A 13,152-nucleotide genomic window follows, 5' to 3' on the forward strand; every position below is an offset into this window, starting at 1 on the left:
CACGTCACTAGGGGAGGCAGGGTGGCGGGAATGCTAGAGTTGGAGCAGGCTAGCAGCGCGTATTTTCTTTCCGTATTGGTTGCGTGGCTGAAGAGTGTTCTGCATGTGTGTGTATGCGACTCCTTAGCACATTAGAGCGTGTTTTAGTTTAATTCATATTATTCCGTTTGTCAAATGCTGTTTTTTGCAGGGTTTGGTAAGTGAGAAATGCCGTTTCCCGTGGTCGCACTGGGGTACCAAGGGCCACAGGTGAAAATGCTTCTGGGGGCCCACCCTACTGCTACACAGAAATATGACCTATATCGAGGGTGTCTGGGAATGTGCAGGCATTGTAGGGGGAAGTAGCAGACTATAATGTAAAGTTCTGCCTTCTCCTTCCCTTTCTTCTAGTGGTGCGCTCTTGGTTTGTAAACGGAGTCTGCAGGGATGACATTAACTCCTTAATGACGCAGCCTGTTTTTAAGTTAACACTCAGACCTTTTTCGTAAAATTTGACCAGTTTCTCTTCCTGTGGTAACTTTTCAACACTTTAAGATATCCTTGTGATTTTGAGATTTGTTTTCTCATGAGATATTGTAGTTTATGTTAGTATTATCTTTTTGGGGGGTAAAAATTCAATAATTTAGGAAAAATTTGAAAAAAATATGACAATTTTCAAATGTTCTACTTTTTAGACAAAAAAAAATCATACCACAATTTTATTTTATTTTTTTTGTAGAAACTTTTTGCCATTGGTCTTTTTATTTCCATAATTTGTTTTACATTTCCATTTTTTATGGATCTGAGAAGGTTTCAAGTTTTAGTAGCAACTTCTCAGATTTTCAATAGATTTGAAAAATGTTAAATTTTTAGTGACAAATTCAGTTTGGAAGTGCCCTATAAAGGGTTATGTACTATATACCCCCACAAGTAACGCCATTTTATCAACCTAGCTTCTCAAACTATTAAATCTTTCTCTGGAAGCAAACAAAAATGGATTGAAAATTTTGAAATTTCAGTTTTTGAATAAGATTATTTTAATTAAGCCCTAAAATGGACACATTCAGAAGGAATTTGAGGTAAATATACATCCCAAATTTTTTTTCCCTGCTTCTTCCGAGTACGGTAATACCAGACATGTGGATGTCAACTGCTCTTTAGTCACAAAGCGAGGTCCAGAACAGAGTTTGTACCATTGGGTTTTTGGAAGGCCAATTTGACTGCAAATGTTTTGTGGTGCCACGGTGTACTTTAAGAGCCCCTGAAGTAACAGTATAATAGAAAACTCCCAAAGATGTCACCATTTAGGAAACTAGACCCCTCAGTGCCTAATATATTGTGTCCAACCCATGCCACTTTGCACCCCAAAAATCATTCTGCAAGTTGTCCCAAGTACGGCTATACCACATAATTGACAGGCTGAGTACGCAGCAGGGATGAGAAGGGGAGGAGCAAAATTTTGCTTTTGGAGCTCCATTTTCACCTGTCTGGATTTGGAGTGTCATGTCAAAGAATTTATCTGGGGTTGTGTCGAGCATTTTAACCCCCAACATGATGGTCAAAATTGAATGCAAAGTAAATGGTGCATATTAAAAATTGAGTTTTTATCTCAAAAATGTCATTTTAGCACCTAATATACTGTGCCCAACTCGTGTCACTTCAGACAAACACCACAGAAAATAATTCTTTGGGTTGTTCCGAGTATGTCAATACCACATGTGCCAAAAATTGACAGGCTGGGCACACGGCAGGGCTGAGAAGGGAAGGAGCGAAATTTTGCCTTTGGAGCACCCTTGTCACTAGACTGGTATTGGGGTGTACCAGTACAATAGAAACCCCCCAAGTAGGGGGTGAAAGGGCACCCTTCAAAGAATTTATCTAGGGTTGTATGAACATTTCAGCCCCTGAGATGCTGGGTCAAATGTAATACAAAATGATGGGGGCAGTGTAAAAATTGCATTGTTTTCTCAAATGTGCCAAAGTAGGAAGAAATGTATTCAGCCCAACTCATCCCACTGTGGATAAACACCCCAAAAATCATTCAGTGGGTTACTTCGGGTATGGCAATGCCCCATGTGTAGCAATAGTCTACAGGCTGGGGACACTGCAGGCCGGAGAAGGGACAAGCAAAATCTAGCTTTTTGAGCACCCGTTTCACCAGACTGGTGTTGGGGTTCCCCTGAGGTACCAGTACAATAGAAACCCCCGTGTAGTGACCCCATTTTAGGAAAGAGCAACCCTCAAAGAATTTATTTAGAGTTGTATGAGCATTTTAACCTATAAGATCCTGGCTCAAATGTAACACAAATTGAATGGTGTTGAGTAAAATTTGCTTTGCAATTTCTCTAAATTTGTAATTGTAGTGTCAAAAGTATTTTACCCAATTCATGCAACTGGAGGCAAACACCCCAAAAATCATCATGCAGGTTCTCCCGGGCCATGCCAATAATCTACAAGATGGAGACACGGCAGGGCTCGGAAGAATGGCATTTGGAGTACCGACATTTACATTTTTTTTGGCACCATAAAACATTTGTAGATTCCCTCAGGGATCAGTACAGTAGGAACCCCTGAGAACTGACCCTATTTGAAAATGACATCCCTCCATGAATTAATCTAGGGGTGTAGTGAGCATTTTAACCCCACAGGTGGACCCCAAGGATGATGCATAATGGATGGTGCATAGTACAAAATATCTATTATGTCATCTTGTGCTCAGCTCCTGCCACGGGAGACAAACACCCCAAGAATCATGATGCAACCTCTCTCTTGTCCTTGTACCTAGGCACTTCAGCACTACTACGAAAGCGCCTTCTCGGGGGTTCCTCAGAGTCGCTTTATGAGGAAGAGGTGCACAAACAAAACGTCCCCACTAGCAGACTCCATATAATAATATACTTCCAAGTCAGTGTATGACTTCTGGGACATGGTGGGGGTAGTACACAACCTACGCAGAACAATGCCTGCCGCTCCACAGAACACCTACTCCTCCACGCTGCGCCTGCTCCGCCACATAATGCCTACTCCCCCAAGCTATTACTGCTCCCCCACACTACGCCTGCTGCTATGCCATGTAAGTAGCACTCGCATCCGATATATCGGACGCTGAGCGTTATGTCACTGCGCTCAGCGTCCGATATATTGGATGCAGAGTGTGAACAGGTTAATTTTTTTTTGTGTGTATGTGTTTTTACTTTATGTCCCCCATGAGGTCATAAAAGACCCCTGGGGTACATTGTCATATTTTTTTTTTTATTTTTTTTTACATTTTACTTTTTTTTTTTTCCTATTACATATTTTACCCTGTAATTGAAGCATCTATAAGGGGCCTCAGTTACAGGGTAAATGTCCACCTGTCACTGGGGACAGGTGATCAGAGCTGTATTGGGTCTAATTAGACCCAGCAACTCTGATTAACCCCTTTAGACCCGACGGTCACGTGACCGCCGAGTCTCTTGAGCCGGCCGCCATGCCGCTCAGCTCCTCTATGCATCGCGCTCATTCAGCGCGATGCAGGGAGGATCGGAGAAGGGAGAAGCGGTAACGAACTGCATCTACCTTCTCCCCAGGGTCTCCGGGGGCCTCTGACACCCGGAGACCGGGTCCTGCTCCTGCGATTAGCGGAGGATCAGCAGAAACTGCAACAACGTCTAAAGACGTTGCTGCAGACTCCGGACTTGGGCCCGCTGACGTCTAATGTCAGCGGGCGAGCGGAAAGGAGTTAATGGAAATCTATAATTTGCTTTAATGTCTTATAAACCAAACATACCTTTAGAATGCTGTAGCTACACTGATGCAGAAACATATCTTGTTAACTCCCTTACCGACATGTGATGTAATAGTTCGGCACATGCTGGTTGCATAGAGAGGGCTCACAAGCAGAGCCCTCTCCATAGCCAGCAAGTCTTTTGCTGCATATTTCAGCAAAGGCTTAACTGTAACACCTGCGGTCAGTGCTGGAACCGCTCGCAGGTTCTTTGTTGGCAGCTTAAAAAAAAATTGGCTGGGATCGTTGCTCCCCGCTACATAATCGGGGAGTGACAATCCGTTGCCACATCAGCCTCGGGTCTTCCGCGACTGTCTCGTTTTAACTTTCATTACAATGTGTAGTCAGCACATAATGAATTAGGAGGAAAATCCCCATATACTGCCATACTGTAATATGGCAGTATATGATAGGATCGATCAGACAACCTAGGGTTAAAGTACCCTAGGGAGTCTGAAAAATGATAAAAATAAAAAAAACCTAAAAAGTCAAAGCACCCCCCCGTTTCCCTAGAACTGATATAAATATAAACAGTAAAAATCATAAACACATTAGATATCGCCGCGTCCGAAAATGCCCGATCTTTCAATATTAATTACGTTTTTTCACTGCGTTTAAACCCCTAACGAGAAATAGCGTAAAAAGTCGAAAATGCCACTTTTTTGCCATTTTGAAAAATATTAAAACTATAAAAAGCGATCAAAAGGTTGTACAGTCCATAAAATGGTAGCATTGAAAACGTAATGAAAAGTGGCAAAAAAAACCCACAGCTCTGTAGACCAAAGTATAAAGTTATTGGCACCAATAGATGGCAAAATATTATTTTTTTTTTTTGTACAAGAGGTCTTAATTTATGTAAATGAGTGAAAACAATGTAAAACCTATACAAATTTGGTATCTGCGTAATTGTACCGACCCAAAGAATAAAGTAGAAATGTCTTTTGGGGCTTACAGTGAAAGCGGTCAAATCCAAGCCCACAAGAAAGCGGCGCAGATGCGGTTTTTCACCATTTAACAGCATTTGGATTTTTTTTCCCACTTCCCAGTAAACAGCATGGAATATTAAATACCACCATTTTGAAGTGCAATTTGTTACGCAGAAAACAAGCCCTCACACAGCTCTGTACATGGAAAAATAAAAAAGTAATAGATTTTTGAAGGAGGAGAGTGAAAATGCAAAAATGAAAAAGGGCTTCATCAGGAAGGGGTTAAATGGACCCATTTTTTAGCACCCCTCCCCCCAGTCTCCATAGAGCATTGTTCATATACCGCCAAACAGTTTTTGTATGAAAAATAGCTTATACAGGCAGTCCCCGGGTTACATACAAGATAGGGTCTGTAGGTTTGTTCTTAAGTTGAATTTGTATGTAAGTCGGAACTGTATATTTTATCATTGTAATCCCAGTCAGAACTTTTTTGGTCTCTGTGACAATTGGATTTTAAAAATATTGGGTTGTCATAAGAACCAGGAGTAACACTAAAGCTTCATTACAGACACCTGTGATAACTGTTACAGCTGATTATTGTATCCTAGGACTAAAGTACAATAAATGACCAATATCCAGAGGTCCGTTTGTAACTAGGGGTCGTATGTAAGTCGAGTGTCCTTAAGTAGGGGACCGCCTGTACAGGAAAAAAAAAAGATATATACACTCACCGGCCACTTTATTAGGTACACCTGTCCAACTGCTCGTTAACACTTAATTTCTAATCAGCCAATCACATGGCAGCAACTCAGTGCATTTAGACATGTAGACATGGTCAAGACAATCTCCTGCAGTTCAAACCGAGCATCAGTATGGGGAAGAAAGGTGATTTGAGTGCCTTTGAACGTGGGATGGTTGTTGGTGCCAGAAGGGCTGGTCTGAGTATTTCAGAAACTGCTGATCTACTGGGATTTTCACGCACAACCATCTCTAGGGTTTACAGAGAATGGTCCGAAAAAGAAAAAACATCCAGTGAGCGGCAGTTCTGTGGGCGGAAATGCCTTGTTGATGCCAGAGGTCAGAGGAGAATGGGCAGACTGGTTCGAGCTGATAGAAAGGCAACAGTGACTCAAATTGCCACCCGTTACAACCAAGGTAGGCAGAAGAGCATCTCTGAACGCACAGTACGTCGAACTTTGAGGCAGATGGGCTACAGCAGCAGAAGACCACACCGGGTGCCACTCCTTTCAGCTAAGAACAGGAAACTGAGGCTACAATTTTCACAAGCTCATCGATATTGGACAGTAGAAGATTGGAAAAACGTTGCCTGGTCTGATGAGTCTCGATTTCTGCTGCGACATTCGGATGATAGGGTCAGAATTTGGCGTCAACAACATGAAAGCATGGATCCATCCTGCCTTGTATCAACGGTTCAGGCTGGTGGTGTCATGGTGTGGGGAATATTTTCTTGGCACTCTTTGGGCCCCTTGGTACCAATTGAGCATCGTTGCAACGCCACAGCCTACCTGAGTATTGTTGCTGACCATGTCCATCCCTTTATGACCACAATGTACCCAACATCTGATGGCTACTTTCAGCAGGATAATGCGCCATGTCATAAAGCTGGAATCATCTCAGACTGGTTTCTTGAACATGACAATGAGTTCACTGTACTCAAATGGCCTCCACAGTCACCAGATCTCAATCCAATAGAGCATCTTTGGGATGTGGTGGAACGGGAGATTCGCATCATGGATGTGCAGCCGACAAATCTGCGGCAACTGTGGGATGCCATCATGTCAATATGGACCAAAATCTCTGAGGAATGCTTCCAGCACCTTGTTGAATCTAGGCCACGAAGAATTGAGGCAGTTCTGAAGGCAAAAGGGGGTCCATCCCGTTACTAGCATGGTGTACCTAATAAAGTGGCCGGTGAGTGTATATAACTTATTAACTTACAATGCCATGTGCTCTGTGACTAGTCAATTTGCCCTCTGGATGGGGCTGAAGAGGAGTAGTTTCCCCCGACCCTCGGGAAACTGCTCCTCTGTGTGTGATTTTTGAATGACTAATGCCACCCCTCACCTGCCCTTTTCCCGTCATTTCCCCCCAGCACCTGACAAAATATGGGACTTTGACTTTGTGTCCAGAAGTGCCATAATTTATGGCTGCAGAATTGTCCAACAGATGTCTTCAGCTTCTGGCAGCACATCTCTACACTGTGCAACTAAAAATACCACAGTCCCTTACAGTATATAAATTGTCACCTGGATAACAGAAGTGTCCATTATGAAATATACCCCCAAAATAAAACCACTCTGTGCTGTCTGCATGTATCAAAAATTACATTGCGACCCTGAATATATTATTACTCTATAGCTCTATACTTATGCTTATTACTCTATAACTCTTAAATGATACTGTACTCCTAATAAATAATATGTGGTGCCCTCCAATTAATTACATAATATAGGGGTTCACTATGATATATATATACTGTATATACTAGAGCAATGATGGGCAACCTTTTGAGCTTGGTGTGTCAAAATTCCCCAAAAAACCGAGCATAACTCGGGTGGTGTGTCACCTTGACAAAAAAACATAATTTTGTGATATTTATAGTTTAAATAACAAATATGTATACTATTTAACTTCTAGGGTACTTTAACCGTAGGTTGTCTGATTGATCCTACCATGTACTGCCATACTACAGTCTGGCAGTATATGGGGATTTTCCCAATCATCTATTACTATGTGCAAATCGCACATTGTAATAGATCGGTTACAATCAGACAGGTGTGGAAATGCTTAGTAACCTGTGAACTTTCTGTCATGAAAGTTCACAGGTTATAGCGATGGGCGCAGGCGCCGCTGTCCGCATTTCCCTCATGCCCTCTTGGCATGGAGAAGGTGTGAGGAGCAAAATAATCGCAATGTCTGGCGATTTGCAAGGCGTTGCGATTATTTCAGGGCTTGTACATCACAAAACTGACACACAAGCCCTGATGACTGTCTTCTATCATACAGTGCACTGACCTTACTTACTATATGATGAGAGTGGTTGTCCTCCCTTGCCCCTGCTGTGGAGATGGTCAGTGTAGTGGTGGCAGCTGCTGGGACATCACACAAGGCAGCAGCGATGTGACCTCTGACTGTGCTGCCATCTTCCCCCCACCACAACTATCAGGAGCTGCAGAGGAGCCTCCTGGGTGTATGGCCGGGTAACCTCTCCTGCTGTGCCCCATGCTGATACCTGTGCTGACTGGAGACACTAGGCACAGCTCCCACATGGGGAGTGCTGGAAGCTCAGTGCAATCTCTCAGCCTCCCGGCTACTGCACCTGGTCATGTAGGATGAAACTTAACTCTCAGGCAGCTGTGTGTCAGTGAAAATGGCTACGCGTGTCATAGGTTAGCCATCACTGTACTAGAGTATAAGCCGTGACCTCTAATTTCACCACCAAAAACCGGGAAAACCTATTGACTTGAGTGTAAGCCGAGGGTGTAGTATACAGCCCGCCCCCATGTAGCATACAGCCGGCTCCAAGTAGTATACAGCCTGCCCCATGTTGTATACAGCCAGCCCCCAGTATGCCAAGCGAATTTAAAAAAACTTAATACTCACCATTGATGCTCCACACGGCTCCCGGTTGCTCAGCACATTTTTTTTGTACCCAATTACCGTATTTTCCTGGTGATAAGGCGCACCGGACTATAAGGCGCATTACGAATAAAGGCCTTATATATGGAATAATTCCATATATAAGGCGCATTACGAATAAAGGCCTTATATATGGAATAATTCCATATATAAGGCGCACGGACTATAAGCCGCAGGGTTAGGAGGAGGTTTGGGGCGTGGTTTGAAAACCGAGCAGAGAGGTCGCAACCAGCGACTCTCCACAGACCCGGCAAGAGGTGAGCGGTCTCCCCAGGGGGAAGGGGGTCCGTTCAGGTGGAAGAGGGCAGCGGACCCTACTTACATAGGTCCCCGCTACCGGAGACAGCAGATCTCCAGCGGGAACTGCAGACCACGAAGTTGGTTCGCGCTATGGCGCCTGTTGTTCGTGCCGCGTGGTCTGCAGTTCCCGCTGGAGATCTGCTGTCTCCGGTCTCCAGTAGCGGGGACCTATGTAAGTAGGGTCCGCTGCCCTCCTTTAGTCACTGCCCATACATAAGGCGCACTGGACTATAAGGCGCACTTTGGATTTCTAAGGAAATCTTAGGTTTTTATGAGCGCTTTATAGTCCGGAAAATACGGTATATGCCGAGTGAATTCACCCTTTAACCTCTTAACGCTCAGCGTGCGATATATCGGACGCTGAGCTCAGTGACTTAGCACTCAGCGTCCGATATATCGGACGCTGAGCCGATGCCGGTTCAGCTCAAGATTTGAGCCGAACCGGCATCAGGAAACACGGGGTGTCGGCTGTGACTGATAGCCGGCACCCCAGTGTAATACCCGCGATCGGAGTTGTCTCTGATCGCGGGTGATTAACCCGTTAAATGCCGCGGTCATCGCGACCGCGGCATCTAACATGCATCTGGGGTGTCTTTTCTGTGACGTCATCTTACTGGCAGAGTGCCACCCTATGCAAGTGCATAGGCTGACACTGATAATGCCCTGCAATACATAAGTATTGCAGGGTATTATTATGAACAAGCAATCAGATGATTGCTTGTTCATTTCCCATGGTGGAAAAAGTGAAAAAGTAAAAAAAAAAATTATTCAATAAAAAAATTAAGTAATAAATCACCAAAAATGCCCAAAAGCCCCAAAACATATAAAGAGACATATAACTAAAAAAAAAGTCTAAATCATAACACAAACCCCACATATATAGTATCACCGCGTCCGTAACAACCCGTAGAATAAAAATAAATAATTATTGAACCCGCACGATGAACGCCGTAAAATAAAACTGTTATAAACCCTCCAAAAATTATGATTTTTACCTATTCAATCCCACAAAAAATGCTATAAAAAGTGATCAAAAAAACATATGTACTCTAGAATGATACTGGTGCAAAGTACAACGTGTCCCGCAAAAAACAAGCCATCAACCAGCTCCGTAGCCAAAAACGTAACAAAGTTATGCCACTTGGAAGATGGCAATACAAAAATGATAGATTTTTCCCCACAATAGGGCTTTATTTTACAAATTTAGTAAAACGCAAGAAAATATATTCGTGTCTGGTATCCCCGTTATCGTAGCGACCCATAGAATGAAGATAATATGATTATTAGTCTATACGGTGAACACCACAAAAAAAAAAAGTAAAAAAACCAGTAGAGAATTGATGCTTTTCTAATCCTGCTCTCAAAAAGAAGTTCCTAAATTTTCAACAATAGGTGATACCAACCCCAAAATGGTAACATTGGAAAAAGCATCTCATCCCGCAAAAAAAATGCAGTCACATGGCCCTAATAGCGCAAAAGCAAAAATTTTACAGCCTTCAAAAGAGGCCAATGAGGAAAGTAAAATCCTGGCAGCTGCAGGGCCCTCCTTCCCTTCTGCGCCTCACTGTGTGCCCATAAAACAAGTCACGGCCACATGTGGGGGGTCTCTGTACTCGGGAGAAATTGCAGAACAAATTGTATGGTGGGTTTTGTATTTTTATCTTTTGGAAATGTGTAAATTTTAGGGCTAAATGAACGTATAACCGGCACAATTTGGCTATTCTAAATTTCGCCTCCATTTTGATGTAATTACTATGAAATTCTCAAGGGGTTAACAATCTTCGTAAAATCTGTTTCTGATAGCTTGAGGGGTGCAGATTTGAAATTGGGTTGGTTATATGGGGGGTTTTGATGCTAAATATGTAAATTTTCATTCAAAACTGTATTTATCCCCAAAATAGTCAATTCTGAAAATCCGGAAAAGCGCTATTCGATTTGTAAGCCGCGTGACATCAAAATAAATTATCCAGACATTTCAAAAATGGTGAAAATGTAAAGTAGACAAATGGGAAATGTTATTCAGCAATTTATTTAGGTGGTACATCTATCTGCCTGAAAACGCAATGATTTCAAATTTCAAAAATGGCAAATTTTTCAGAAAATTTATCATATTTTCTTTTTTTTTTGTAAATAAACGCAAAACTTATCAGCCACAATTTACCACTAAAATGAAGTACAACTTGTGGGTAAAAAACAATCTCAGAATCGTTTTGATAAGTAACAGTGTTCAAAAGTTATAACCATATAAAGTGACGCATGTCAGAATCCAAAAAATGGGACTGAGCCTTAAGCTGTAAAATGGCTGCGTCCTTAAGGGGTTAATGAATTCACTTACAAACATAATGCCACCTCTTTTTATTTTTATACAATGCCCCTACTAAAGAATTATATTATTTTTAAAATAATCTTTCTATAGCGCCATCATATTCCATAGCACTTTACAAATCATAGGGGACAAATACAAATATAATAAAACTAACATTCACATGGAACAATAGGAGTGAGGTATGAGGAAGAAAGGGGTGACACAAGAGGTAAAAATCTTATAAAATGGATTAGCCATTCTTCATAAGGGAATAGAACAAAATATAATAAATAGAAGTGCTATCGCTGGACCTAGTCATCAGCCGTCATCATATATACAAAGTCCAAGGTGAATGGGACTGCAGAGAAGCCTGAAGCTTGGTGTCCGGTGGTTCCTGGATAACAGATGGGAGGAGGACACAGGACGGGTTAGTAAAGAGAGTTAAAACTTCATGCAGTTAACAAGTGTTCTAGGCCTACCTAAAGAGATAGGTTTGGGTGAGGAGGTTGGGTGTTCGTCTTATAGTCTGGTCCAGAGAAATACAAACAATGGGTGCAGCTCTAGAGAAGTCTTGGATATGCGAGTCGGAGGTTCTAATTAAGGTAGATCAGGAGGGAGAGGAGAGAAGAAAGTTCAAAGGCCGGCACTGCTCACACCAAAATTAATAAACACCTTCTTCAGACCAAAGGCAGGAGACTGGGCATTATGGAAAACAAAGCAGTCCAGGGTGTACGTCCAATATGTGCAGGCAGATGAGGAAAAACAAAAGAGTGAAATGTGGCACTCGCCAGAATGATGTGAAAAATCCTTTCATAACCTTGACGTTAGATACAGTATTCTCCAAGTACTTAGAGGTTTCAAAATCATATCGGAAGACAGTTTATTTGTTCTCTTTTCAGGAAGGAACAAAATGACCAAGGTGTCATCAGCAACCATCGCTAGGTGGATTTGGGCTACTATCCAATTGGCCTATGAAGCAGCTGAGGAATCTGCCACAGAAAATATACATGACCATTCTACACGAGCTCTGGCCACATCCTGGGCAAAATTTAGACATGCTTCCTTAGACCAAATCTGTCTACCCCCCACACCTTTAAACACTATCGTTTAGATGTGGCAGGTTCTCTTGGTCTTTCTTTTGGGAGAAAGGTGCTCTCCTCTATTATCCCTCCCTAATATTTCTCTCTGAAATTCTCTCTGGGTGGTGCCGTCATAGTGCTGGGGAAAACAGTAGTTACTCACCGATAATTATGTTTACTTGAACCACGACAGCACCTGGTGTATTTTTTTTCTTGGTGTTCATGAGTGTCCCATAAAAAAAATAGAAAAATTTTTTGTCCCGAAATTAAGCTTTTATGGAAATAGTTTTTTTGATGTACTAACAATAAGGCTTCCAAGTCTATGTAACCACTGAGGCAGGATTGGAGGAGTGTGTTTTTTATGCTCAGGTTTCCTGTCCCTGGGGGTGGATCCCTCTCTCTGGTTGGTGCCGTCGTGGTTCAAGGAAACATCATTACCGGTGAGTAACTTTTGTTATCTTTATTCTCTTGTTCATTATTATTACGGTTGATACCTCATTTATATAATTTTTCTTATCTTTGCTCAATTTTGCTAAACTAAACCAATATTAGAAAAAAAATTGCATTTATTTTAGTATCAAACAACTTCTGTATTTTTTGTTGACAGCTGGTTGAGGGCTTATTTTTTGCAAAAAGGGTTGTTTTCAGTGGTATTATTTTGGGACAATTAACTTCTTTTGATTTTCAAACATTTTTCAAACATTTGATAAAAAATTATATATTACAAGAAGTTTTGTCTCGCTGTTTGCTGTGCGGGTTCATCTTGAATTTTTGTGCTTAGAAGATTTTTTCATTTTCCTCATTTCTAGGCCCATTTTTTTTAACAGGTGAGACTATTTTGTTTGTACTGGTAATATTGTATTAATAGTCAGTGCTTGGCTAAACCTGTGTCACTAAGTACTTCTGCAAAATGTGAGCTAATGTTTCTATTTCTTTAAAGAAAATATCAATCAATAACAGTTATTATCAATTTTAATATGCTGCCACTGAATTTTACTGTGAGACAGGTAGAAATCAGCAAAGTGCTTTTCACCTCCATCTGGTCAGTGCATATCACCATACAGCAAGAAACACAGGATTCCATCCTGCTACCTGTTAATAAAGTGTACATAAACTTCCACTAAACACCTTTGGCGT

This window comes from Engystomops pustulosus, chromosome 4 (genome assembly GCF_040894005.1).
Source record: "Engystomops pustulosus chromosome 4, aEngPut4.maternal, whole genome shotgun sequence".
NCBI lineage: Eukaryota > Metazoa > Chordata > Amphibia > Anura > Leptodactylidae > Engystomops > Engystomops pustulosus.